Source organism: Pinus tabuliformis, chromosome 2_1 (genome assembly GCF_031772625.1).
Source record: "Pinus tabuliformis cultivar Carrire ecotype Pingquan chromosome 2_1, CPIR1, whole genome shotgun sequence".
NCBI lineage: Eukaryota > Viridiplantae > Streptophyta > Pinopsida > Pinales > Pinaceae > Pinus > Pinus tabuliformis.
The window spans coordinates 956725325-956733567 of NC_142299.1; positions in this window are offsets into that span (position 1 = coordinate 956725325).

An 8243-nucleotide genomic window follows, 5' to 3' on the forward strand; every position below is an offset into this window, starting at 1 on the left:
CCAACCACAAAGAAAACAGATGCAGGAGAGGCCAAGTGATATAGTGTCACAAGACTCCTTAGATCCTAGCCACATACATATTCAAAAGCCAAAGCTTTGTAAAGGGCAACACTTATTTACAAAAAACCAAAAATAATAGGATACTAAAAAAACAAAACAAAATGAAACAAAAATAGTAAGCAAAGTGAAAAAGAAAAATAATAAGCAGTAAACAGACTATGTACATAGCATGGGGCACAACCTCGACTTACTGAAAGTAATGCTTGAGATCTTGGCTGTTGACAAGGAGGTTATCAATCCTCCCATCAAGTGATTGCAGACAGTATATGTGTGGGCCACGCTTCTCATGGTCTGTGTATGGACCAATCCACAGGGATTGGAACTTTGTATGCTTGCCTTTGTCTTCATGGGGTTTATCCCATTTCAAGAATAAGTCACCAACATCTAAGTTAGATTTCCCTGTATACTTCTTGTCGAACCATCTTGATATGGTTTTGGTGGAGTGTAAACTTTTCTTTTTCTTTCATCCTTTCTTCCTATATTTTTTGAAGTGTATCCATCCTATGCTGAACCAGCAAACACGACTTGCCTTGGGATTCTTGAGAAAACTAAAGCGCATGCAAGTAGATGTTGGGCAGTAGGATGGCTTCTTTCCCATAGATCGAAAGTATGGCAAGGTATTTAGAGAGGGTTTGGGTGTTACGCGGTCAGCCCATAAATCATTCTTCAAGGAAGAGTGCCAGTTCGCTGCTCAGAGTAAATGGTATTTCTGATTATACCCATAAGGTTTTTGTTTGTGGAATTTGCGAGACCGTTTCCATGTGGGTAGTAGTTAGATGAGTGTTTCAGTATAATACCATTTTGCAATGCAAAATCATAAATCTTTGCAGGCCAAATTTTTGGAGGGTGTTGTAGCCGCTATGACACTTAGCGACACACTAGTTGAACTCCAGATTCTCTGTTTTGGTCCATTTACAGCACATGGCCTTGATCTTTCAGGGAGTATTGAATCATTGTGCGGGTTAGTTCGGCTTCCCCACTTACCCCATGGAGAGAAATGGTTCACCTTTCGCTAACTCAGTCGAACTCAACAACAAGTTTCAGCTTGATCACAGTGTTTCGAAATCGGGAAGGGTTGTTTAGCTTGCGAGTTAAAAATTTTCAGAGTAGAATTTTTCATCTTTGGTGTTTCTCCACTGCCAGCAGGCCTAGACAGTATCCCAGCAGAGTCACGTAGGAACATGCATTGCTCCACTGCCAGCGAGCCTGGTCAGTATCTCAGTGGAGTTGCATGCTTCATCTCTCTGCGCAGGAAGCCTTTTTCTTCTTTCGCCTTTGTATTTTAAGAGGATTGTGCATAGGCACTTATTCATGTTTTGGGTGGAAGAGGGATCCTAACTTATTGAGAGCAAAAGAGGTTGTTCCTTCAGAGAAGCATATAAGACTTCTGACATAGGTTTGCTCGTTTAGATTTTTCCCTTGTCCGTTTCTACTAGTTGGATGACCTTGAACACAAAGAGTAGAAAGCTGAGTACAGGCATGGGGTTTCCTATTATGGACACAGGTTCATGGTTGGACCCAAGCTTCCCTTGTAGACAACTCGTATTTTCCATCAAGACTTCATTGGCTGAAGGTTACAACTAACCACAGAGAAGATGGACGCAGGAGAGGCCAAGTGTTGTAGTGTTACAAGACTCCTTAGATCCTAGCCACATACTTATTCAAAAGCCAAAGCTCAGTAAAGGGCAACACTTATTTACAAAAAACCAAAAAATAACAGGATACTAAAAAAATAAGACAAAATGAAACAAAAATAGTAAGCAAAGTGAAAAATAAAAATAATAAGAAGTAAACAAACTATGTACATAGCGCGGGGCACATCCTCGACTTACTGAAAGTAATGCTTGAGATATTGGTCGTTGACAGGGAGGTTGTCAATCCCCCAGTCAAGTGATTGCAGACAATATGTGTGTGGTCCAAGCTTCTCATGGATTGTGTACAAACCAATCCACACGGACTGGAGCTTAATATGCTTGCCTTTGTCTTCATGGGGTTTATCCCATTTCAAAACTAAGTCGCCAACATCTAAGTTAGCTTTCCCTGTAGACTTCTTGTCGAACCATCTCTTAATATGGTTCTGGTGGAGTGAAAACTTTTATTTTGCTTTCATCCTTTCTTCCTATAGTTTGTGAAGTGTATCCATCCTACGCTAAACTAGCAGACATGGCTTGGCTTAGGATTCTTGAGACAACTAAAGCGCATGCAAGTAGATTTTGGGCAGTAGGATGGCTTCTTTCCCATAGACTGGATGTATGTAAAGGTATTTAGAGAGGGTTTGGTTGTTACATGGTCATCCCATAAAGCATTTGTCAAGGCAAAGTGCCAGTTCGCTGCTCAGAGTAAATGATCTTTCTGATTATACACATAAGGTTTTTGTTTGTGGACTCTGCGTGACTGTTTCCCCACGGGTAGTAGTTAGATGAGTGTTTCAGCACAATACCATTTTGCAATGAAAAATCATAAATATTTGAAGATGAAAAGTACGTTGTATTGTCAAACACAAGTGATACTGAGGCACCAAAGCATGGGATGATGCTCTGTTGGAGGGAGCTGATGACTTCCTGGTCGTTCACTTGTTTGAACGGAACTGCTTTGTTCACTGCGTGAACTAATTAGTCGTTGTCAAAATGTAGTGGTTCTGTTTTGATGAATTTGGGAAAACTTCCCCGCTGATGTCCAGGCCCCATTGTTTGAACGGTTCAGTCACTACAATAGGGTACAGTGGGGCCACTGACCTTCATGTTTTGTTGGTGCATCGCTAACAGATCAGGCACTTGCAGGCGTAAGTGTGTGCATCCTTGAATAATGTGGGCTAGTAGAAACCGGCTCGCATAACTTTGTGCGTAGTGGTATTTCCTGCAAAGTTACCCCTGGCTGGTCCATCTTGCAAATCTCGTAGAACCTTCTTTGATTCATGTGCCTCTAGGCACCTGAGCAAGATTCTGTTACTGTGATTTCTGTAAAGCACTCTGTGCACCAACTGATAGGCTAAAGCTTTAAGGCACAGTGCCCTCTTCTGTCTCATGGAGAAGTGAGAGGGTATGGTGTCGTGCTCAAGGTACTGGCACACATCTTCGTACCAAGAGTTTCTGCTTGCAGTGGGTGGTGCTTGCACTACATCATACATTTCAATTTCCTGCTCCTAGCTGGTGAGCTCTGCTTCTTCCTCTTGTGTGTGTACTGCCTCAACTGCGAGTCTGCAGAGACCATAAACCTTGATAGTGTGAACTGGCTTGACGTCAATATCATACTCTTGCAAGCCTGTCATCTAGTTCGCACATTGTTCACCTAGATCTTACTGTACGAGCAGTGAGCAGACTATCGGGTGAGGCACATACACTATGAAATGGTTCTTCATCAAGTAGGGTCTGAAGTGTTTCACTGCCTTGTATACTGCATATGCTTTTTTTTCAATGACGGGATAGTTGAGTTCGGGTCCCTGCATGCTTTCGCTCATGAAGGAGATGGGACGTCCGTTGTTCAGTTCATCCTTCTAAGTGAGCACTGTAGCAAGCGAGTTGTCGGAGGCAAAGGCATATAATAGGAAGTCTTTGTTGAAATCTGGGCTGTAAAGTGCAGGCGCTTCTGCAATAGTCTACTTGATATGGGTAAATGCGTACTTTTTCCTCTTTCCCTAGCTGTAGACTACATCCTTCTTGATCATGTCTTGCATTGGTTTTACTATCTGCGCATAGTCTGAGATGAATTTCCTGAGGAATTTTATCTTTCCCAAGAAGGACTACATTGCTTTCTTGTTGGCTGGGTGTGGGATCTGTGTAATAATCCAGACCCATTTCGGATCAACCTTGATCCTGCTTTTGCCAATGATGTGCCCAAGGAGGTGAACCCCTTAGACACTGCAAATATGCTCTTTTTGGGATTCAAGAAATCCCGTATTTTTGGCATCACTAATTTTTTTTCTTCAGATGGTGTATGTGGTCTTCCCGTTTTCTTGAAAACACAGTCACATCATCGAGGTACACCTCTACGCTCTGTCTGATGAGTCCGTGGAAGGCGATGTCCATGGCGCGCTGGAAGGTTGCGCTTGCATTCACGAGACCAAATGACATTTGTATGTATGTGAACATACCCCACTTGGTACGGAAGGTAGTTTTGAGTCTATCAGGTTCTGCTACCAGGACTTGATTATATCTTGAGAACCCATCAAGTAAGGAAAACATTTGTGCCCTAGATATTGTCTGCAAAATGTGCTCCATAGACGACAAAGGGTAGTTGTCTTTGTCTGAGGTGTGGTTCAAGTTTTGGAAATAAACACACAAGCAGATTTCCTGGACTTCTTATGTACAGGAACAAGGTTTGAAACCCATGTAGAATGATGAACTCTATATATGATCTATGGATTCAACGACTTGGTGAGATATTTTTATATTAGGGGTTCAAGTAACAGATGTACTTTCCTCAAATTTTTCTAATATGGCTTGACCCCTTCTTTGATCGGAATGATGTGTTGGATTATGCTTGTGTTGTAAGCTTTTAGATCATCATATGTCCACGTGAACACATCCTAATACTTTTTGAACAAGCGGACAAAGGCTTGCTGCTCTTGCTGCGTGCAACATGTACCGAGAGTGAAGAACTTCAGATATTTTTTTGTCCCTAAGTTAATCAATTCTTGCATCACAGTAGAGCTGTGGGTTTTGCTGTTCCTTGGCCCCTGAAAGTTTTCTTGCCTTTATTGTTATCCACACCAGCTTGCAAAGATTGCTCATGCTCGTCTTCGTCAATTGCTGCATTCTTGAAGATATCAGCGTTGGCCATGAAATGCAGTATCTGTTGATCATCATCAAACATGTGTAAATTAGTTATGTTATCTGGGATAGAAGGTCTATACAAAATTTCAACGGTAAATCTATCCCTAAGCGGTGACATTCTAGAAGCTACATTTTCCAAAGCATTGGCAGCTGCATTACACGTTCTTGGTACATCGGTGATATTAAATGCTTGGAATCTAGAGATCAGTCGCGATACCTCTTGCTGGTAACTTTTGAGATGAGGTGATAAACATTGTATGGTATTACGCACCTGTCGTACCACTATTTCCGAATCACCTACCACTTTGAGCATGACCATGTTGAGGCTAATGGATTTTTGCAAGCCCAACACGAGTGCTTTGTATTCAACAATGTTGTTTGTGCACTCGAACTCCAAGCGGCTTGAAATCAAATGTTTCCTATTTTTTGGGTCAATCAAGACACACCTAGCTCCAGAGCCATCCTGTGTCTTTGATCCATCGAAGTACATGGTCCACAACTCGTCTGTAAGCGGACCATTCGACACACTTTCACTACTGCCAATGATATCGCTACTGCTACTACTACTAATGTTACAATACACTGTACAAGTTTCATTTCCATTAGTTTGGGAAAGGAAGGAGACCCAAATGCATGTTTGGAGGGGTTGGAGTTGGCTATGCGGGATAACACCCCAACGTTGTTTCGAAGAGGAAGTTGCCGAATATGAGCTCTGTGAAGGCCAACGGTTCGTTTTCGCTATTGATGGGAGTGACATTGTGCCTCATGTATCTCTTGGATAGCACCTAGATTTGATTGTTTTTTCCCTTGTAAGGAAGCCACATGTGCGACCAGTTTGTAGCAAAGTATCCATTAAGCTTGTTGGACCAATCTCTGCTAAGTAGTAAGCCATACGCTTCTGGTATGTCCAAAACAACAATGTTTATGCACTAGTGAACTCAACCGTCATGATATAGTCAGATGATCACATCCCAATGTTCACCAATGGCTGGTAGGATGTCCGATCAAGTTGGATGATTTGTGTGGATGTATTGCTCAATTGTGCATTGATATTTTTGGCAATGGAGAGCAGCATGACGTTGGCTGCCATGCCAAAATCAACCAAATAGTTGTGTACATTATAGTTAAAGATTTCAAATGAAAGTAGGAATGGAGGGACAATAGAGTTTTCTTCTTCCATCCTGAGTGTGTTTATCACAGTTGAAAGTGATCCAAGAGGTTTGCTTGCTCCCTTGCTGGTAAAGACTACGCTGTCCATTGATGTCTACCCCAGTGCGCACAACAAGATGTCCCGCTAACTCTGAATCTTAGCTAACTCGAAAAAACTGATGTTTGTGCGAGTCTTCTTCATGTCTTCCACAATATTGTAATCTAGAGCGGGTAGACTCACCGAGATGTCTAGGGTGAGACTGGTGTTCGTGTTGTCTGGCGGAGTGTTCTGCAGTTTGCTACTCATGGATGTACTCTTGTCCGCCGCTGTCTTCCCAGGCTTGCTTTGTGTTTTCTGCTTTTGGACGGCTGGTGGATCAACCTTCCTCAGCAGTTCGAGATTTTGTTGCATTTCCCAAAATGTAGGGGGAGCCCCTTGACTTCTGAGATTGTAACAACCATTTTGCTTTTGGGGTTTCTTCTCGGTGTTTGTCTTTTGCGCTGCTTGTGAGCATTGATATATGTTCACCACCTGCCCAGTGCTTGATGCCTCATCAGGCGCAACATCTTTGTCATCATCTGTATCTTCCGGCTATCCCTGCGTATTGCTCACTATGTCTAGTGCATGATTGCATACTGAGCCTGCAACTCTCTTCCAATCCAAACAATACCCTTCCGAGTGCTCATCTTCATGAAATGAACAAAATTCATTTTTTGCACATTGTTCAAGTTGGAACACTGAGCTGGAGCTTTGCGTAGTTTTAGTCAGGAAGCGATTGCTGCTTGATGACATGCTTCCTTGTCTTTGTCTGGGTGGCCGACTGCTCACAGATGTTTCAACTATTTGTTGTTTGATCTCAGACACTTTTGTTGTCAATTTTTTGACTAGATGAGTAAGGGTTTCAATATCACTTGTTTCCTTGTCCTTACCCTTGCTCGCCGCATCCTGGGGCTTCCTGCTTGCATCTTTGGAGTCTTTTGTTGGTTTTTCATCCTTGATCACTCCAATTGTGCACAATTATTTCTCAACAATGATTGCCTCTTCACAGTTTTCTAACAATGTTGGTTTCGCAGCTTGTTTGACGAACTGCACAATGTTGGTTGGCAGTGCAGACGTGTAGTAGTCGACAGTGATGGAGTCATGAGGTTTCATGTTCACTGCAAACTTATTCAATATGCACAGAAACCTCTGATTGAAATATTTTACCTTTTCTTTCCCCTCCATCTTCAGGCTTCCCAATTCTTTGAGTAACATGGCTGGGGTCTTGTCATTAGAAAATTTTTCCAGAAACATATGTTTGAACGTACCCCAGTTATGGATGGAGTTGACAAGAAGGTTGTGATACCATACTACTGCGCGACCATCCAAGGTACATGGGAACAATCTACATGCAACGTCATTGTATCATACCTCTAGTGCCTGCAACTATAGGTGGAAGTTGTCCAAGTGATCTTCTGCCTTCACTGCTCTGTCAGGGCCATACTTCCTGAGCATTCTCTCTGAATGCTTTGGCATCTTGTGTGAAGCACCTGGGAGAGCCAATGGTCCCTGAGTCATCCATTCCAGATTTTAGTCAGCGATGTCTTCTTCTTATTTGTCCTCCTCCTCTTCTTCAGAATCTAACGGTTCCGGCTCTGAGTTTGTTGGTTCGTCTTTGCGTCTGCCTCCTTCGTTGCCTTCCCCTTCGCTTCCTGTACTAGAATATGAGCCCAAGATCATGAGGGTGTCTCATTCTCCCTGTTGGAAGAACGGAGGTTTCTCTCCATTCTCAACAACTTCTACCAGACCTTCAAGTGTGGCAAGAACTGCTTCTTCCACCGATGATACAAAAACCCTTGTGGGAGTGGTTTTTGGCTTTCTTGATGCATATGGAAGATGATGTACTCCCGAGATCAGTCCAACTGATTTTGTGAACTAACGGATGATGGGACAGATGGAGCAGAGGTGTTGATACAAAATTTCATGTTCACATCTGGGAGGTGAGGACTAACCAACTTTAGAGTTGCATGTAGGTGAGAGGGAGTGCAAGTTACTGCCTTGACCAGATGATTTATGAGTGGGTGTGAGAGGACATTCAACCATAAACAACTGGCGAACCTCCTTCTAGTGCCAGAAATGTTGACATTGCTGGACCCACCAACATTTAGGGGATCTCCTTGGTATGAAGTCCCAACTAGACTTCACAACATTTGGTGTAGGAGTCCCATCCAGTATGATGGCCTGATTGCCATTATCTTAAATTTTTACCTTAGCTCTTTCTT